Raw genomic sequence first — 20,512 nt, forward strand, 5'->3', positions numbered from 1 at the left:
TCTATAGGGTCAACTACATATATGCAGCAGAAGATTATTGATGAGTTTTAGACTACCCTTTGTCACGTTTATAATAATTCTTCAGATTTTGAAGGTATCTTCAAAATCACTATCTATAAAATGTTGATCCATAAGTGACTCTGTGTGACAACCGTTCTTTTAAAACCCATTTAGATCAAAATTTTCAATCTATTCAAACGATTAACTATGATAGAAAAGAAGAAACCTTAAAATTTTAAAATCGCTATCATGGTTAAAAGAAATAAACTTATATTACGAGCCACATCAATCGTTTACTTGGGCCTTGGACTTTCAAAGTCCAGAAATATCATTCAACCGTTAGCCCAAACCAAACTTACACTTTCAAACACACGAACTAATAAAACATTTTAATATAAGTCATAGAGCCCATTTGTCAAAAATCAACACTATCAAATGAGTGTAATACGCAAAGTCTAAAATGTCTCGGACCTCTTCACGGCCCTATCATACCAGATAGTAGTAATTAAAAGTATTATTTTACATCATGATAGTAGATGAGCCCTATGTGGCAATATATAACAAGTAAGCACATAGAACAAAAGCAGGGAGGCTATACAAGTTATAACAGCACACTATGCCTCCGGAGCCTTCCCTGATGGGCCACCACCGGAACTATTGCCTGAAAAATGTTAAACTACAGGGTGAGACAAATGCCTCAGTAACCAACTTTTCAACTCATCATACATACTAACACGTGCTCGTGAGGTGTCAAGTGAGTTATAAATTCTCGAGAACTATAGATGTATCCATAGAAATATAATTTCAATCATCCAAACCCTCACTATGGGGGCCAACACACAAACCACATAAGTCTATCCTTCACTTTGGGGGATCAATCAAACATACGGGCCTATCCCTCACTCTAGGGGACGAATAAGAAGCCACAAAGGCCTATCTCTCACTATGGGGGATGAAAGAAGAAGCCAACCAATGTGCACCAATGACGGCCTTACCACGTGGTAGGATAGGACTCAATCCAAAATCCAAATAACAACCAATCATTCACAATATAATAAAAATGTCTCAATCTTTCTCAGTATAATCCATAAGATATAAATCTTTTCCAAACTTCTCAATCACAATTCCAAAAATCCCACAAGACAATTTTCATAGCTCAACAGATATAATATATTTACTCAAGTTCCAAATATCAAATATTATTCTAAAAATAGCAAAATACTCACAAACAACATATTAGTACATATAACAAGTGGAAAGTGGTTACCTATCGCCAAAGCAATACTAAGGATTACCACAAGGTCAATCCTTTGCTCAACCAATAATTAATCTACACAATTAATACAACCACATATTAATATAAACTAATTAATTAATTAATTAAACTTCTCTATATTATTTAAATTTTTACTCTAAATTCCCGCAACTCTCATAACTCAAAAATTATTAAGTATTTTAGAAACAACTTAAAATTTCTAACAACCCCAAATTATTTATTTACCATATCCAAATTATTTACCTTAATAAAAAGGATTTTCAACAATTTATAAATATAAAATTATTATTTTCTAAATTCTAAAAAATCCCATTTTAAGTTTAAACCTCAAAATCAAACTCTCAAAAATTCAATAATACTTCAAATATTTATAATAAATAATCTAATCAAAACTTTAATGGTATAACTACCATATATATATATATCCGTAAATAATAAAATTTTTAGCTACAATAATTATTTTAAAACTTTCAGTCACCCAATAAATAAAACTACACCGATTAAAATCTCAATAATATATCAAACAGTCCCAATAAATTATTTAACTTAAATTTAATCGGTAAAAATATGGTATATCCCATAAATAACAGATTTTCAACTGTATAAATTAATTTAAATACTAAAACTAACAAATAGAGAAATCTAAACCGATTAAAATTAACAACTCATTTATTTCTGAATTTCTATAGTCATCTTTTGTCAAAACTCAATAGTTAGATCATATACAAGTCTCAAAATTTTCTCTAATCACTATAGTAATACTATTATTACGAAGCATAAAATATATATGAAATATTTATGAAGAAAGTTTGATGAAAAGAGATAATTTCATGTACCTAAAATATCTTCAAAGCTTGCCCTTTGCTTCACTGGTATGCTCCTCTCTCACACACACTTCAGCTCTCTCTTCCTCTCTTTTCTTCTTCTCTTTCTCTCTTTCTTCTTGCGCCTACCGGAGGGAAATGAATTGTGGGGGTATTTAACACCCCCACACAATTATTGGGGGAGGGAGTTTTTCAAACCCAACCCTCACGTTTTCCACCCTCCCCGCAATTTTCCACCCCCCAACTTTCCACCGAAATATCAGTGGAAAGTTAGACTTTTTTTTTAAATATTATAATAAAATATTATTATTTTATTTTATTTTATTTTTCAATTATATATATTTTTTGATTTTTTTTAAGGATATTACACTTTGGCTGTGTCGAAATTACAAATACCTCTATCCAGGTACCTCTTGCTTTAAAATAAGCCACAACAACTTATTGGTCTAAGTTTATCTTGCTCATTTTGAGATAAACAAATTATACTTAAGAATAAACTATAGGGTGTCAAAGTGATTTTAATTATTTTGGGTTTAGTTTTGTTTTTGGTTATCAAAACAGAGGTGAACAAATCATATCCATATGTGTTTGTTTTCTTTAGATTCCCAAAACCTCCTTGCTCTTGAACTCCTTTCCAAGCCTATAGCACTGACTATAAACCAACACAACTTTGAATATCAATCTATTACCAACTAAACAACCTCTTATTCTTGATTCTATAACTTTCTCACAAGCTTTTTGTGCCAAATCTTAATCGCTGTGGCTCTCTCCACATTGAACTGATCAGCAATTCCCGCTCAACCGTTCCCTTGCTTCTAAACCTACTCCACTACTCCGCCCCCAAAACTTCAAAAATTATTAAACAAATACCCCAAAAGCAGAAACCATTACTGATTTGACATTCTTGAATACAAACAGCTTTAAACAACATTTATTATAATCCTTTGTGTTCAAAGATATCTTGGCGTTCCCATTCACCATGACAAGGTGCGCAAAGATACCTACCAATATGTGATAGACAAAATCCAAGCCCATTTAAGCAGTTGGAAGGCAAACTCTATCTCCTTAACAGGCCGACACACCCTAATCGTTGCTGTTGTCCAAGCTATCCCGCTATATCCCATGTAGACTTGTGCTCTCCCTAAAGGCACGTGCTACGATATTGACAAGAAAGCTAGAGGTTTTCTATGGGGTTCTACCAGTGATAGTAGGAAGGTGCATCTGCTTTCCTGGCAAGAAGTGTGTGCGGATAAGTCGAGAGGTGGGTTGGGTCTTCGTCATGCCAATCTTCTAAATAAAGCCTTTATGATGAAAGCAGTTTGGGGCCTTATCAAAAATAAAGATGCTCTCTGGGCTAGAGTGATTAGAAGCAAATACAAATGCGGAAATGATCTCCTCCCCTCGATCAATGTTGAGCACCCAGGATCAAGTTTCTGGAGAGGGATTTGAAATAACTGGATCAAAGTCCATCAGGCAACGGAAGTCGCTAGACTAAGAAATAGGGAAGATATGGTGAGATGGAAACCAGAGATAAATGGTCAATTCTCCCTGAAGTCAGCGTACAACTTACTTACAGAGGACACTCCAGCGCTGAATCCAATCTAGAAACAAGTTTGGAAGATGAATACACCTCAACGATGTAAAACCTTCCTTTGGCTCACCTTACATAATAAACTCCTTACCAATAGTGAAAGAGTTCGCAGGGGTATGAGCTTTGATGGAGTTTGTAGCAGGTGCCAAAAAGCAGATGAGACAGCTTTGCATGTCTTACGAGACTACCCAGAAACTCAAACGTTATGGAACGCCATTATCAAACCATCCATGAAACGAGCCTTCTTTAATAAGAACCTATGGGATTGGTGTGTCATGAACCTTAAGCTTTAGGTCAGGTTGAATGAAGAAGGATGGAAGGAACAGTTTGTTATCATCTGCTGGCTTCTTTGGAAGTGTAGAAACGAATGGGTTTTTCAATAGAGCATGGATAATATTCATCACATCGTTCTTCAGGCTAACACCATACTGAGCAACTTCCTACAGGCTAAATCTAATCTCCGGCAAGTGTCACTTCGCGAAGTGAACAAAAAACAGCTCTCAACACATCTTCCAAGCATAACAAAGGTGCTGGTAGATGGAGCCTTTAACCTGTCTTTTAGGAAAGCTGGGGCTAGAGGTATCATTACAGATCCTAACAGCCATCCTATAAAGGCCTTCATGATTCATTTGGGGGAAGGGGACCCTCTGTTTGCAGAGTTATGGGCATGTCTTATGGGGTTATGACGGGCTTAGGACAGTGATCATCGTAAAATCGTGCTCCGATCTGACTGTGTTGATGCCATCACACACATACGAGATGGAGCAGATGAGCTTCATGCTCATTGGAACGTCGTTTTAGAATGCCAATCTATGCTCGAGAGAAACTGGGAAGTAGAGCTACTTTACACCCTAATGGAGCTGTTACGTACCGTAGACTTCCTCGAAAAGGACGCATTATCAAAATCTCCAGGACTTCACTTAGTACCACCTGAAGATTTCTTTTTACTTCCGCTTTGAGTTTTTATTGTAATCTTCTCTCCTTATCAAAAAAAAAAGAGAGAGACAACAGGAAAATAAGGATGTGAATCACTCTATTTCAATTCGTGCTATCTATTTTCTTCTGACTAGAATGATCACTCCTAATAGACATCCCAAGGGCTCCTACTTCCTTGTATCTTTAAAGCTGCTCTCTTGTTCTTATTATCTTACCTTGGAAAACATTTGTGTATGAGTTTTGAAAAGGAGGAAAAAGGAATCAGCACAAGAGAAAGAGGAAAGGTTTGAAGAAAACGTAAATGCCATAACAGGAAACACAGTTATTTGGCTACCTTCACGTTCATTTGTATCTTAATCCTTTTTTCAGGTACTAGTTCAAAACTCTTATTTTTGCATTCAGTTGCTGTATGGGTTTTTGCATAATACTACTACCCAAATTCTTATCATAATCTTCTTCGTCTGTATCAAAATTCCTTGTGGTCATGGTGTAACATCGGTTCTCTTAACCATGTTAGTTGGCTAGATCATCTGTTTTAAATACTATTATAGTAGAAAAGAGAAAAAGGCTGGACTAAAATTACCATGGTAGAATAAATTTCAACTCAACCTCAAATGCTAACCAAGTTAGAAAAGAGTTTAACTAACCATTTGAAAACACTATAACAATTATAAAAAGAACCATTATTAGTTTAACAAGATAACCATGATAAAATAGGATAAAAATTAACTTCAGTGTACCTATTATAATTAAAAAGACAAACTCCTTCTTAATTAACTTATCCATGATATAAAAGGAAGAAATTAATATTCAAAGGATATCATGGATAATAAAACCATTCCAAATCAATTGCATACCAAACCATGATAGATAGAATACAACCTACCTAACATGATTAAAGAAATCAATCCTTGTTTAATGTTAAAATATAACAAATAGGCATTGGGTTTCATGAACCCAAAATATCAATACACCAACAAGCCCAACTAAAACCTTCCTGAATAATGTTCATTCATGAATCAATATTAATGTATTCAACATCTCAAATATATCAATTCAAAAAGTGGATTCACAAATACCATGCAATTCTAACAGCCTTTAGCCAACTATCAGCACACATTCCCAATATCAAGTTTAATTAGAAGTACTAAATCATATTAGAGTATGTATAATGAGCTCTAATGTAGCAATATACAAATATTCGACACATAGTTAAAAAAAAAGGATGCTATACAATGGTTATAGCACTTTTCAAACCTCTAAAGTCTTCCCTAATGGACCTACACGATGACTATCACCTGAAAAACAATAATAACCATAGGTTAGACATAAGTCTTGGTAACCAACAATTCAATTCATTATACATACTAATACGTACTCATAAGGTGTCAAGTGAAACAATTAAGAAGGCATTTATAAACATATAAATATCTCAAATAACACTAATTCTCAAAACTCATATCTCAATCCTCAAATCTCATAAATCATTATTCAATGTCATTATGCAAATAGATTTCCTATGATCACCTTCTCTTACTATGAGGGAAGTAAGAACCCATAAGGCCAATTCCTTACTTTGAGAGATAGAGCGAAAAGGCCAATCCTTTGCGACGGGAAACATAAAGGAACCCTAGGGCCTATTTCTCACTTTAGGGGATAAAAGCTAAAGAGGTCGTTCCCTTACCATGGGAGAATGTAAAGAGTTAATTATCATACATTAATGGAGGCACTCATCACATGACGATAACTCACATAGTTCACTCACCAATTCCCGTCATATGCATCATGTTCAACAATTCAATAAGTGATCAAATCCAAATCACATAGCCCAGTCTCAAGTCAAAACTCGTAGCTATAATATGATATCATAAATTTCAAGAATTGCATATTTAAAAAAAAAAAACTCCCAGTTCAATAAGACTTATTTAATTCAATCATATCAACATAAATTTCATCTATATTCCAAAATACCTTCTATAACTTCAAAGCAATAAAACCTCTCACAAACAATATATTAGCATATATAATGAGTGAAAAGTAGTTACCTCTCACCTAAGTAATGATCAATGACCACAATCAAGTTGCCCTGTGCATAATAATGCCAATTACAAATAATCTACACAACCCCACAATTATCACAGATTAGTTAACAAAATAATCAAGTGGCTAACAATAACAAGTGGGAACTTAAATCCCTAGCTTAACATAATTCTCATCTCAACTTTAAATTGATCATTCTAAAAATTAAAGTACTAACCTAATAGGTAAATCAACTCATAGGAATCCTCAATTGACACCTAATCAACTCAAATCAATATTCTAAACCGATTAAACATCAATTTTAACTCATATTAACATAACCCAATCATCAAAACTCATTTTGAATCATTGTATTATCATTAACCATCATAAACCTCCTAAAAATCACAAACCCTAGGTTTAGATTTCTTAAGGCTCCAAATTCAAGATAACTAAACCGATTAAAAACCTAGACTAATCCATATAAGTCATTTAAACTCAAAATAATCGGTCAAAACCTCAATTCATTTGAAATAATTGAAGAACCTCAAGATTCAACTATCTTAAACTTGCAAAATCTAAGGCAAAAGGGTATAAATGAGGTTATGAATATTTACTTTAATTTTTGGAAGCTCAAATATACTCTCCTAGGCCAAAAATGCCAAACACTAGCAAAGCCCCATGAGTTCTCCTCCTCCAACCTTCTAAAATTGTGTCTATAACTGATTTATAAAACCAGATTTTGACGCTCTAGTGATTATCTAGTAAAATTCTAGCAAATGACATAGTTAACACTCTGTATTGTTGGTTATAGCAAACATTTAGTGAATGTCTAGCAAATGACACAGTCAACACATGGTGTTGTTTGCTATAGCAAATGTCTAGTAAAAGTCTAGCATTAAAAACATAAATAGGTTTAACTTTGAAAGTTTATAACTAACTCTACGAGTCTCTAAAAATTACAAACTGGGCCTCTTCAAAACACTTGAGATGTCTATTTTTCAATTCAAAAGGAATCAACCAAAAGTATTATCATTTGGTCCTTGAAAAAGATGATTTACCAAACTGCTCAAACGTTTATAGGCATCAGGTATTCTAACCTTGAAAATTTCACATTTTGTTCTATACATTTTCAAAATTTGTAAATTAGGATTTATTGGAAAGTATCAAGTGTCAACTTTCAAATGCAAAAAAAATCATTGAGAATATTATTGTTTGACTTTTTAAAATATTCAAAATCTAAGACTGCTCCAAAAAGTCTAAAAGGTATGGCTTTCAATCATCATCCTTTGTATTTTTATGCTTTAATTAACCTCAAACAATAACATTTGCTTTTATTCCCACATAATTCAAGGTTTAATCACCCTAATCCGAGCTTAAAAGTCTTTAAACCTCAAGTTTAAAAACTTAGGATGTTACACATGGCCTCTCGTGCATTCAGTACATTGTGTTTTATGTTTCAATTTTGTTTTCGTCTTATGTCCAGATTAGAAGCTCGGTCAGTAAAATTACCCAATCATCTTGCCAAGTCAACAGCTCCAAGTCCTTTTTAATCTAGAAAAACTAACATCTCGAATAGACGAAACTTAAAGGATTGAAAATAATGCTTCAAAACTTTAAGGATCAAAACTAAAATGAGAGAAAACTGTAAAGACCAAAAATTATATTAATCCTTTATTTTATCTTAAATATTTATGTTACATTTTGTAGGGTATTAGTAAATTAAAGAATATTGAAAATTTCAAAAATTTTAAATATGCTTTAAATTCCTGCCCATTATTTGGCAAGTGATTTTCCATTTACATTTTTATCATAATTGTCAAATAAAATAATAAAAATTTCATTTTTTTTTACTAAAATCTTAGTTAAATCCAATTAAAATACTTAAATTTAAATTGAAGCTTATACTTTTAATAATTTTCTAATGAGGAGATGAGTTTAATTAGGAATTTCTTTTTTTTTCCATATAAAAAACCAACTAGCTTCTATTATAGGCACATTAAGCTCGATCCACAAGCCGAAAGGAGATCAGTATCTCCTTTCAAAGCCTTGCACATGAATTCAGGTGGTGATGAAAAGTGGGACAATCTTAAGGAGCAACTCAACACTTGCTTTGCTTAAAACATTTATTTAGATGCTACTTATATTTGTAATTTAATTTTTTAAAAATATTTTTGAAAGTTTTAGTTATATATATACACAAATTTTAAACACTGTAAAATTACTTATATTTTTTTGGTCTCAAAAAATAATTATAAGATATGAGAGACCACTTACGAGGGATAAATAATCAATTTTTCATTTTAATTAAAGAAGGCATTCTTATATTGATAAATAATTACAGTTTGAGCTTTGTCATCTACTACAACAAAGGAAAAGACAGATCTCTCAACTTGCTCATAGCAAAAAGGGAAACTGTGAGGTTTGGAGTGATGGAGGAAGATATGAAAGATTTGAGTAGAAGGAAGAAGAAGGTGAGGATCGAAGGATGCAAGTTCTCTGGCCAGGTAAATATGATAGCCAGGGCAAAGGATTAGATGGAGGCTGATGTTAGTTAGAAATCCCTAATGTAATATATGGAATCTTTGATGGGGAATGTAAATTCAAGATCCTGCTAGTGGGAATGGGTAAAGAATGAGGAGGATAGGGAAGCATAAGGGTATAGTATGGGAATAGATTTCAAGAAATTTCTAAACCCAAGTAAGGGGATTAGGGTGGATCTCTCCATTCTGTTAAGGCTGAGGTTAGAAATAGATGAGAAGGAGAAGGAGATGCTATATCAACCATTCAAGTCTACCTTAATTGTTAAGTTAATGGGTTAGCAGTCAATTTACAGCTTCATGGTGAAAAAATTGAAACAAATATGGACCAGGAAGGGGGAGATTAAGATCTTTGACATTGGGAACAATTTTTTCTTAGTTAGTTTTCAGAATAATGAAGATTATATGAGGCATTAACTAGGGGTCTATGGGTTATATTTGATACGTATATGAATGTTGCAAGATGGAGGCCTCAATTTAATCCTAAGAATGAGAAGATTGAGTCCATGGTTACATAGGTAACATTTTCTGATCTCCCTACTCCTCTATTTGATAAGAAATTCATGTTAAATCTAGGCAACGCAATTGGAAAAGCTATTAGGCTAGATATGCATACTACTCATCACACTAGGGAAAATTCTGCTAGAGTGTGTGTTGAATTAAATCTAACTAAGCACTTAGTTCTTGGATTTGATGTTGAAGGGCAAATCGTAAATGTTGTTTATGAAAGTATGAATTTACTTTGCATGAAGTATGGCATCTGTGGGCATTTAAAAGAACACTATGATGATTTTCATAAGAGGGTTTAGAGGGATACAACGGGAGCATATAGTGATGGAATGGAGATTGTGAATAAGGAAGAGGAAGAGAATAATCTCTAGAAAATTGTCTTGAGACTTAGGAGACAGAGAAAATTTATTAACTTGGATCAAGGATAACAAAAAGGCTCTAGATTCTTTATGCTAGATATAGAGGAGGTTGACAGGGGGCACAGAATGGTAATTTTAAGAATAGAAGGAAGGTTCTAACAAATATTTCAAATGGCCAAGAAGGTTTTGTGGAAAGGATGAAATAGAGAAAGAAGCAATTAAAGGAAGCCTCAATAACAAGAATGTAAGGATTGAATCCTCAAGTGTTGTACATGTGGAATCGGTTGAGCAAAATGGTACAAGGAGGAAGAAGGAGCTTAAGTTGAAAATGGTGCTCAGGAAAAAAGATGAGTCTAAAAAGAATGAAGTGGTCATAATGGATTATAATACTGGTGATATTACTATTGCACTTAAAACAAATTTGGCTATTTATAAGAGATAGGGAGTTGAAATAGTGGTTAAAGAGAATATAGATACAAGAGAAAGTAGCCTGAGGATCAGAGGGAAAGAGGCTATTGATCCGGGTAATCCTATGGTTGATGGAGTAAAGGAGAACCTGATTGAATGTTCAGGAATAAGTTCAGGGATAATAGGGGGCTAATGGGCTTGATGAGCTTGATCTAGCCTTCCAGCCGGCTAGCTTATTTCGTACCCTTTCTTCAATGTAGCGGTATGTGTCTTTGGTGATTCTATTATACAACAAAGGGACTCCTACATATCTCACTAAGTTGTCTGTTTTTTGGGACCCCAATTGGTTGCAGATTTCTATTGCATCTTGGTTGTCTACATTCCGAGAGAAGAAAATCCTCATTTTGGCAGAAATCATCTAGCATTTTCTGCACTAGTTGCACTTGTTCTTGACTGTGGTTCCAAAAAGAATTAGATCATCCGTGAAGAAGAGGTGAGATAGCTTTGGTCCCTTCCTCCCCATGACTATTGGCTGCCAGTTGCCTCTTTCCACTTCCAGATTGATAGCTTGAGAGAGTCTCTCCATGCATAGGGCAAAAATATAAGGAGAAAGGGGATCTCCTTGGCGGATGCCCCTTTGCAGTTGAAAATTTTCAAATGGTTTGCAATGTTGTTTGTTACAGAGTGAAACCTCCCAAACTACAATGAGAGAATGCAAAAGCATGCCTTTAGAATCCTCATCTTTACGCTCGAAAGATGAAGTTAAAGTAGATGACTCGTAGATGCAGTTCCTTGCAGATGATGCAAGGTACATGATATTGCAATTTGACAATATCCTTTATCTCTTGTTTATTAATGAATTTCAGAGTTGATGTCATGATCGAGATCCAAAATTGCTATCTTCTGACTATAATTTCTCAGCTGATTATTATGATCACTTTATGCTACTTTCAGATGCCTATTCCTAAAACCTACCAAGTATTTATTATAACCAAAAACACTTAAAAAAGCTTTTCGGCATTATTCACAAAATTGTTTCATCCTGAGAGACAATACATTATGGTTTCAAAATTGAATTTAAATCACTAGGATAAAATCTTACAGACGAGGGCCACAAATTCACTAACTAATCTCATTTGGTAAGCATTATAATCGCATTATAATGCCTGCTGCTACTAATGTGTTTAAACCAATTTTAGGTTTTGGTTTTGTTGGCGAAAGCAGGAAAATGTAATAGTTCGAGTCACGTCACAAGGACACTGTCTTTAAGAGATATTCCGCAACCCCTCTGTGACTCAAGAAGTGGTACTTCCCAGGATTAAACAAACACTTCTTGCAGGAAAGCAAGGTCACAGAACAGCGAAAGGGAAGACAGGAGGGTAAGGACACAATGGAAAACAGGTTTTAGGCAAAGTGGTACACCTGCTGAGCTTACTAATCCTCATCTGAGACAAAGTGTTACACCTTCGTACCTTCTTTAGAGACCAAGCCTTAGTGTCAGGCAACCTGACGAATGGCATATGGTGATGCCTTTACTAGGTTCGTCTTCCCAACATGTTGAAGCTCATTCATAAATAATTGGTCTGATGAATTTGTACGCCATGAAGAAGAGAATTAAAATGTGTTGTATGTTTCATTCCAAGAGAAATTGGCTTGTTTGATTATATTCTAGATGAACATGTTGCTTGATGGTTGTGCTTCACAATTTACACGTTAATTATGTCTGTTTCATAATTTATATTTGAACTTTTGTAGTATATAATTCTATGCCACTCCCATAGTTAATTAAATGTTCGATTACCTTTGTGGCCTTTGTTATCTTGAGCCTCTTGCGTGAATAATAATTGAACAATCTCAACCTCTGATTCAATTGAAGGCACGCAAGTTCTCACTTCAAAACAGAATCATCCAGGGGAGAGATCAGAGCAGGATGTACCAAAAGAGCTTTTAATTTTCAAGTTCCAGACTTCACAGACACTAATTTGGTGCAGATTTATATAATGCTTACTCAAAATCAAAGAAATAAAATCTTCCCATCTGTGGATAGTGTTTTGGAAAATTGAAGAGGGAAACAGAGGTGAACTATCAAGGAAATACAGTCAGATTCACTTGAAATTTTGTACTGATTGGGAACAGGCTCCATTAAGATTGGTTGATGTAGAGTCAATCAAGTGTGGATGGCGTTTCATTCGTGAAAGTGATTTAGAACGACTCAATGATGTAGTAAGTTGCTTTCTCTCTACAGTCTCTTTTGTAATATTTTTGTACTGGTATTGTTGTTACTTCTCATCAGTACAGAGAAGTTAATGATGAACCACAAAATTAAATCTCTTTTAAGAATGAACAAATTGTTATTTGAATTCTTTTGCACAATATACTTTGTTACAGAGCGAAACCTCTCAGACTCCGATCACAGAACGTGAAACCTCAGCTTTATGCTCGGAAGATGAAGTCAAATTAGATGATGATTCATGGATGCAGTGCATTGCAGATGATGCAAGGTACATGATATTGTAATCTGACAATATCCTTTATCTGTTGATTATTAATGAATTTCAAAGTTGGTGTTATGATTGAGACCCAAAATTGCAATCTTGTGATCATAATTTTAGTTAAATGATTAGGATCACTACATTCTGTTTTCATATGCCTATTCCTAAAACCAATTGAAAGCTTTTCAGCATTATTGACGAAATTGTTTCATGCCCGAAGCAAATGGCACAAATACGATTAGCAGAATGTACCAAGAACTGAAAGACCATATATTGATTTCAAAATTGAATTTAGATGAGCTCCCTTTGAGTTTATTGCATTATAATGCTTGCTGCTACTGATACATTTAGAAGCCAATTTCAGGTTTTGGTTTTAGATAGAGAAAACTAAGACAGCAATAAGCTTACTAGTCCTGCTATCTGAGATAGAATACTGCGACATCTACGCTCCATATTCATATTCCTGAATCTATTTCAGTCAGTAGATCAGCCCAAGCCTAAGGCTCATGTTGTGGAATCTATCAGGGAACCTAACTATGAGCCTGAAGAACATATATGCTGTTGGCTATATGAGGTTTTGTCGACATGTTCATGTTCATTCCATCGATAACTTCTCCTTTGATGAATTGTAAACCAACATGAAAACATAACTTTTCCTTTTGATGGTTGAAATTTATATGAACAGCATGTACTAGCATTTATCAGATATTGACTATAAAGTCGTAGAGGCCCCAAGAGGAAAAAAAAGAAAAAAGAAAAACACTAGTTCTCTTGTTTTTCTTCTTCCCTTAATTAGCCTAGAAATCAATGCTCAGCTTGGAAGGAATATACGGAAGACTTAATTAAAAAGTATTAGCAGTGTAACTTACAGAGTGTACTTATTATAACTTAACAAATACTCCTCCGCTCCTCAATATAGGATCTAATTATTGAGTTGATTTTGGTCCTAAATATAATACCTATTTCTTATATTTATCAATTTTCACTAAATTATCTCTATAGATACTCTGTCAATCATAATCAAGTAGAAGAGAAAGAGATATTAAGGAAGATGATTATGATGTTTTAGAAAAAACATGTTATATTTCTTATAATTAACTAACTTACCTAACATCCTTAATCTAATTAAATTAATTAAATAGGTCTTATATTAAGAACCAGAGGAATATGATCTTTTTCATATTATTTCAATTCCCTTCTCATTTATTTATTTATTTTTTTTTTTAAAAGATGGTATTTTAATAAGAATGTATGATCTCATATTTCCCAATCTTTGAGTTGATGAACAAGTGAGAGTTCGTTACAGATTACGATAAAAAGTTCACAAAATACAAATTGACTCACAGAATTTGATATAAGGATTATCAACTCGAAAATCAAAATCTTAAATATGAAAATTCAAAACCTAATACTCTAAGAAATCATTAAGTTCATAAAGAGAAAATCAAACTAACAACCCCCAAGATAATACCTGAAACTTAAGCCCCAAGATTCATCCCTTAAAAAAAAAAAAAAAAGAGGAACTAGCCACTCATCACTACAAAAAAACCATGTTATTAGCGACAGAATATCAATAGAAACAAATTAGAGACAGAATATGTTCCGTCACTAATTTCTTTATCACTAATAGGATTAGCGACATAATTAAAATTCCGTTGCTAATTCGCCACAGATTGTCACCACTATATAATTCTCTTCTCAAAATGACTTCTCTATGGCTCAAACCTAGGAACTTATCCATGCACGTGTGCAGCTTTACTAGTTGAACTGCAATGAACCTTTTAACTTACTATGTAAAATTATATATATATATATATATATATATATAACATTCTTTTAGACAAACAATTATACATACATATATATTATTAAAAACTAAAAATATATTATATGATAATTTTAATCATAACTATTTTAATGACAAAATAATTTTAAATATTTGTTTTACTATTTATTTTATAATGTTTTATGTTTTAAAAAATATTTTTAATATAATTTTAATTTCTAAGGACACTAATTTTGAATTTTGAATCATAAATAATTTTCTATAAATAATTTTAAATTTATTTTTTAATTAACATTGATAAGATATACAATTTAATTATATATGTATTATATTACATTATATTATATTATCTATGTGTATTTTATTTATTTGACGAAAACCATTTACAGTTAGTCAAAAAATCTTGTTATTGAAAAAATAACTACTATAATAAAATCTAATAAATTATTCTATAAAAAAATTAAATGATTCGAATAGATTATGATAAATAATATCCTCCTACTTATATATGTATCCTATGTAATTTATTTTCTTAAAATTCTTTGTATATACTATTTGTTTTTATATTGAAGACCAAAATCAATCTATATCATGGGAATTAATTATATCATGATTAAATTTTATTGTTTAATGATTGAAATTCAAAATTCACTTTAATATTAGTTTGTGTTCATTTAAATTTATTTTTTGATTTTAAATTTCTACCATATATTATATCTTTCAATATATTGTACATATGATAAAATTATTTCTTTCATATATCAGTTTGTATAAAAAAATTTATTAATATTCTTCTTATAATTTTTTAATTATTATTCATAATCAAGAGGAATTTATTTTAACAAAATATAAACAAGTTTTCTAAGAATTGTCTTCCTATTTTCGGTATATACCTAATAATAACATAAATGATGATGATATCCTCATTAACACTAACTCCACAAGTATATCAATTTATTTTATAATTAAAAATATTTTAAATCATTATATTTTTAATTGTTATTATATAAATTGTTATAAGATTATAATCTAAAATAATAAAATGTAAAATTAGTCACGGATTAGCGACGGAATTAGTGATGAAACTTTTGCGACAAAGAATTTAGCGACAGAATTAGTGACGAAAATTTCCAATGGAAAAAATTCCATCACTAAATATTTATTGATGGATTAGCGACATACAAAAATTCTATTGCTAATCCATCGCTAATATTAGCGATAAAAAAATTTTATCACTAATCCATCGCTAAATTTAGCAACAGAATTTTTGTTAGTAATCCGTCAGAAATTAGTGATGAAATAGTTTTTCGTCGCTAATTCTGTTGGTAATGAACTGTTTTTTTTCCAGTAGTGCATGTGGCTAGAAGACAAAATCATCGATAAAAGAAAAGAGTAATGAAAAAGGATGCAAGAGTTAATGGCGCCACAAATGTGTATACTTTTGCAATATGTCCTCTGTGTTCGGCATGTTCTCCATCTGCATCTTGGCCCTTCTTTTATAGCCTAAGGGGTGTGTTCTTTTAGGTAACCTAAAGAATTAGAGGTGTAAAGATAATCAAAATAATATAATTTAAATTCTTGATCTTTGATCTTGATGAATCTTTATCTTCTTCCCCATCTTTCTTTTCCTAAATATAGTTATATTTTTTTTCTTCGTGTGTGGCTTAATCTTGAAGAGATAATGATTTGAATTTTAATCTTGATAGGAGATAATGATATGGATTTGATAAGGAGATGCTTTCTTTAATTTGTTAAGCCATTATGTTTCTTTTTTTGTCCCGGACCAGAGACTGCAGGGAAAACCACCAAATGCGGGAAGCCATTATGTTTAATTAAATAAGAGATATTGTAGGATATTGAATCTTTTGCTTAATTAAATATAATGGCTTCATAAATTAATATAATTAAGATGTTAATGATTTTGAAATTTTCAACATGCCCTTCATCAATCTATGTGACATCTTGTTTGACTTGTTGAAAAAGTAGCATTTGAAATCACTGCTCTGCTCTTTCTTAATGCTAGCCACGTTTTTTTTTTTTTTGACCAGCGCTAGCCACCTTTTTTTGAGCTATAGGACCATGAAAAACTTGCAATTCAGGCTTAAGTGATGGTTTTGGGGACACTTGAAAAATATATGCGATAGATTGATGTAAATGGGCCCTAACTATGTTGTGAGGCCTTAAGCTTCATGGATCGCCAGCACCTGCGTTTTAGCTCTATTTAGGTTCATCATCAATCTTAGTATTAATGTTTTTGCCTTTTGTCAATATCTTCGGCCTTGGCCTACAAATCTCTCTGACATATCCTAAAATCATAGTAAAGAAATACATTTCATCCGCATAGATAAATTCATTAAAGGAAAATTATAAAAACAATGAGCAAATAAGCCCTTTTTTTCTTTGTTTCATTTAATTACCTTTATTGGACTTTTCTATATTTGCCGCAATTTCACCCCATTATTATCACAAAATCCTTAAAATGTATATAAAATTATATTCTTTCGATTCTAAATATAAAACTTATTTTATAATATAAATGGATCTTATATTTAGGATCAGAGGAGTATAACAAAATACATATTCTTGTTTGTACTTCAAAGCCCCTACGTACCTATTTGAGACTTCAGTTCCTTGCCTCATTCACGAAAGACGGTCTCGCAATGCTCTCACGCCCAACTTCAGGTTCAAAGCTTGGTGCTCGACGTACGCAAACGCCACTAATATATTGCCTCTAGTTTTATGTATTATATCCACTCTAAAATAAAATAATGAATTTCCATATATTAATCATTTTGCAATAAAAAGTGAAATATTTATTAATTTTTTAAAAATTATCTTCATTTACAACTTTTAATTTTTTTAAAAAAAACTTTTAAATAGGGCAAACTTGAAATGTTATTTTATTTTAAAATTATTTTAATTATTTAAATATATCTTTTTTATTCTTATAAAATAATTACAGATATTTAAAAATAATGGTATAGTTTTAATAACCTTATGAACAATAGAAGTCAATTTTCAAGTCTATGGGGAAAAAATTATCAACTTTGGTTATTTCAATTGGGTCACACTAGCTTTTGCAATCTTTGCTTCGAAAAATGAGTCATGTTTTGAACAATAATATTTTTTTTTTTTATGGATAACTTTCTAAATTCATAACTATCATCATCACCCGGCCCGGAAGAGAAACAACAAGTAGATGATTAATGGAAGTAGTTCATAACAGAAGAGCAAGATACGTGTTATAAAATGCACTCTAATACTACCTCCTTATTGTTTTGCATCCTCTTGCATCAACAATAATTTGACTAGTTTATGTCAGTCAATATTAAAGTTTGGATAGAACTGGCTCTGCAAATTACTTTAGGTAAATTGAAGTTATCCAAAATTGAATTTCGATAAATGGAAAGCGGCAAAAACCGAGATTAGCCAAAAGCATGTTGCATGTTACTTCTTTTCTAACCATGATTTTGGACTTTAACATGATTTGAAAATGAAAATTGTGTTGTTTTTTCAAGTTCCTTTTGGAATTAGTGTTGTTGGCAACGGCTTTCAACAAAAACGTAATTTGGGCTTCAAAACCAAGATGTTTTCAAAACGTGGTTAGTTAATAAAAGGCAAATTTATATAATAGTTACTGGAAATCAAAGAGAGTATATAATGAGTCATTTAAGGCTCTTTCGACTCCCTTATTGACAAAGCTTTGGACATCAACCCAGATCACAAGATGTTGTAATTAATTTGTAATCTTTGCAAGGTTTTGGTACAATATTTATAATCATTTTACTAGCTTGGCATTGTTTTATATATGCTTGTCTGAATTATGGCTTGGTGATGAAATTGGATTTCGAGACATATCGAAATGCAATTTGATTTATTCGGTACTGGTTCTATGCATATTCATGCTAATGAAATTCACATGGTAAATCGTAACGCATAGTGCTTTCCGTTGTGTTTGGATGAATGCAGAGTTATGCATAATCTAAATTAAGAAAAAGGGAGTTGACCAAAAACAAAAAGGGAAAAGGGAATATGCTATAATATTCTAACTTGGGTTCTAAATATAAGATTACAAATAAGGTCTTATATTTAGAACCAGAGATAATATATACATTTATAATTGTTATAACATTTATTATTCATCCAAACAATAAGGGTGCGTTTGGTATGAGAGATTTGGGAGGGAGGAGAGGGAAGAGGAGAGATTTTAATCATTTCCCCTTGTTTGGCAACACACAAATTTTAGGAGGGGAGGGAAAATTTTTTAAAATTTCCCCTCCCCTCCCCTCCTCAACCTCCCCTCCAAAATTGGGAGGATTTGGAAGGAAAGGGCAATATTTTGTTATATTATGACTATTATGCCTATATTTTATCATGTTGTGACCATTATGCCCACGCCTTAAATAAAATAAGAGCAAAATTGTTCATATTAAAATATTTTTCCCTCCCCTTCCCTCTTTTTTTATAAATCCAAACAAGATAATATTAAAATCCCTCCACTCCCCTCCCCTCCCCTTCCCTCCATTAAAATCCCTCCCCTTCCCTTCCTCTTATTGAGCCAAACATACCCTAAAACTTGAATTGGATTTGGAAATTAAAATCCTTTTCTCAAATTCTCTGTTGACTGAAGAAGCATGAGTTTGAAGATGCATTCTAATTCTAACCGGCAATTTCTCGTCCCTGCACTGCTCTCATCATCAACACTTACTCAGCCTCACCATTTTATCTTCACTCCCACTTGTTCATCTTTTTCAAATTGCTCAGACTACAGGTGCCTCCCTCACCACACTCAATATCTCCTCTTTTCTTCATAGTCCACTATTTGCCAAATAAGTTCAGCCTGTCTTTTATAAAATAAATTGAGTAATTTAACCTTCTAAAATTCAAGAGCTAATTATTTTGGATCAACAATAATTTTTAAAAAAAATTTAGTAATATAGACACATATTTGTAAGTTAGATAAATCTTAGTTACTTTTCTCAGAAAAGAAAAGTCATTACATGAGAACAAAATTTAAAAATTGTAACATATTCAGGAAAGACTTGGAGTCTTCACGCTAGGTTGACTTGACGTTGGTGATATGAGTCGCAGTCATGCGGGAGGGAGCATGGAAACAATACCTCCAAGCTTGTAAGAAATAAGTTGTTAGTGGAAGTAATATTTCCTTAATTTCCCATTCATTTTTCCAAGTCTTTTGGTCAATAACAACATTTATGTCTTTGCTTCTATTTCATACTACGTTCGATCGTTAGTTTTTTCTTTTTTTGGTTATAAAATAAGCAATAATTTTATATTCAATTTGATCTTAAATAGAAAACCCTAATTCACTTTATCTCCAATATTTATTTATTTTCCTCTCAAGTAATGCTTATGAATTGCATATATGTTCTTAAAAAGTTTTCATCAAGAAATAACTTAAATTCACATGATTAATAAGGATATTTAAAAAAAATAATATCAATTTATTACAAATAACTAGCTAAATTAATTTTTTTAATATTTCCAAATTAGTTACATAGCTTTAATGTTGAGAAATGAAGGTAGTGTGATATATTCCTCTGGGCAGAGAGAGATTTTTTTTTGTCATATTTATAAGTCACTTCATTAAATTTTCAGCATAAACGTACTATTTTATCCTCTATTTATTATAGTGTAGGTAATTATCTTTTTTGAAAGGTGCATATATTAAATAAGGGTAAAGTTAAAAAATTGTTATATTTTAATAGAGAGTTAATGCATTTTAAGATTTTTTTTTATTTGTATGAAACATG

The sequence above is a fragment of the Neltuma alba genome, unplaced genomic scaffold (genome assembly GCF_004799145.2).
Source record: "Neltuma alba isolate B1F8T4 unplaced genomic scaffold, ASM479914v2 tig00011705_pilon, whole genome shotgun sequence".
In the NCBI taxonomy this organism is placed as follows: domain Eukaryota; kingdom Viridiplantae; phylum Streptophyta; class Magnoliopsida; order Fabales; family Fabaceae; genus Neltuma; species Neltuma alba.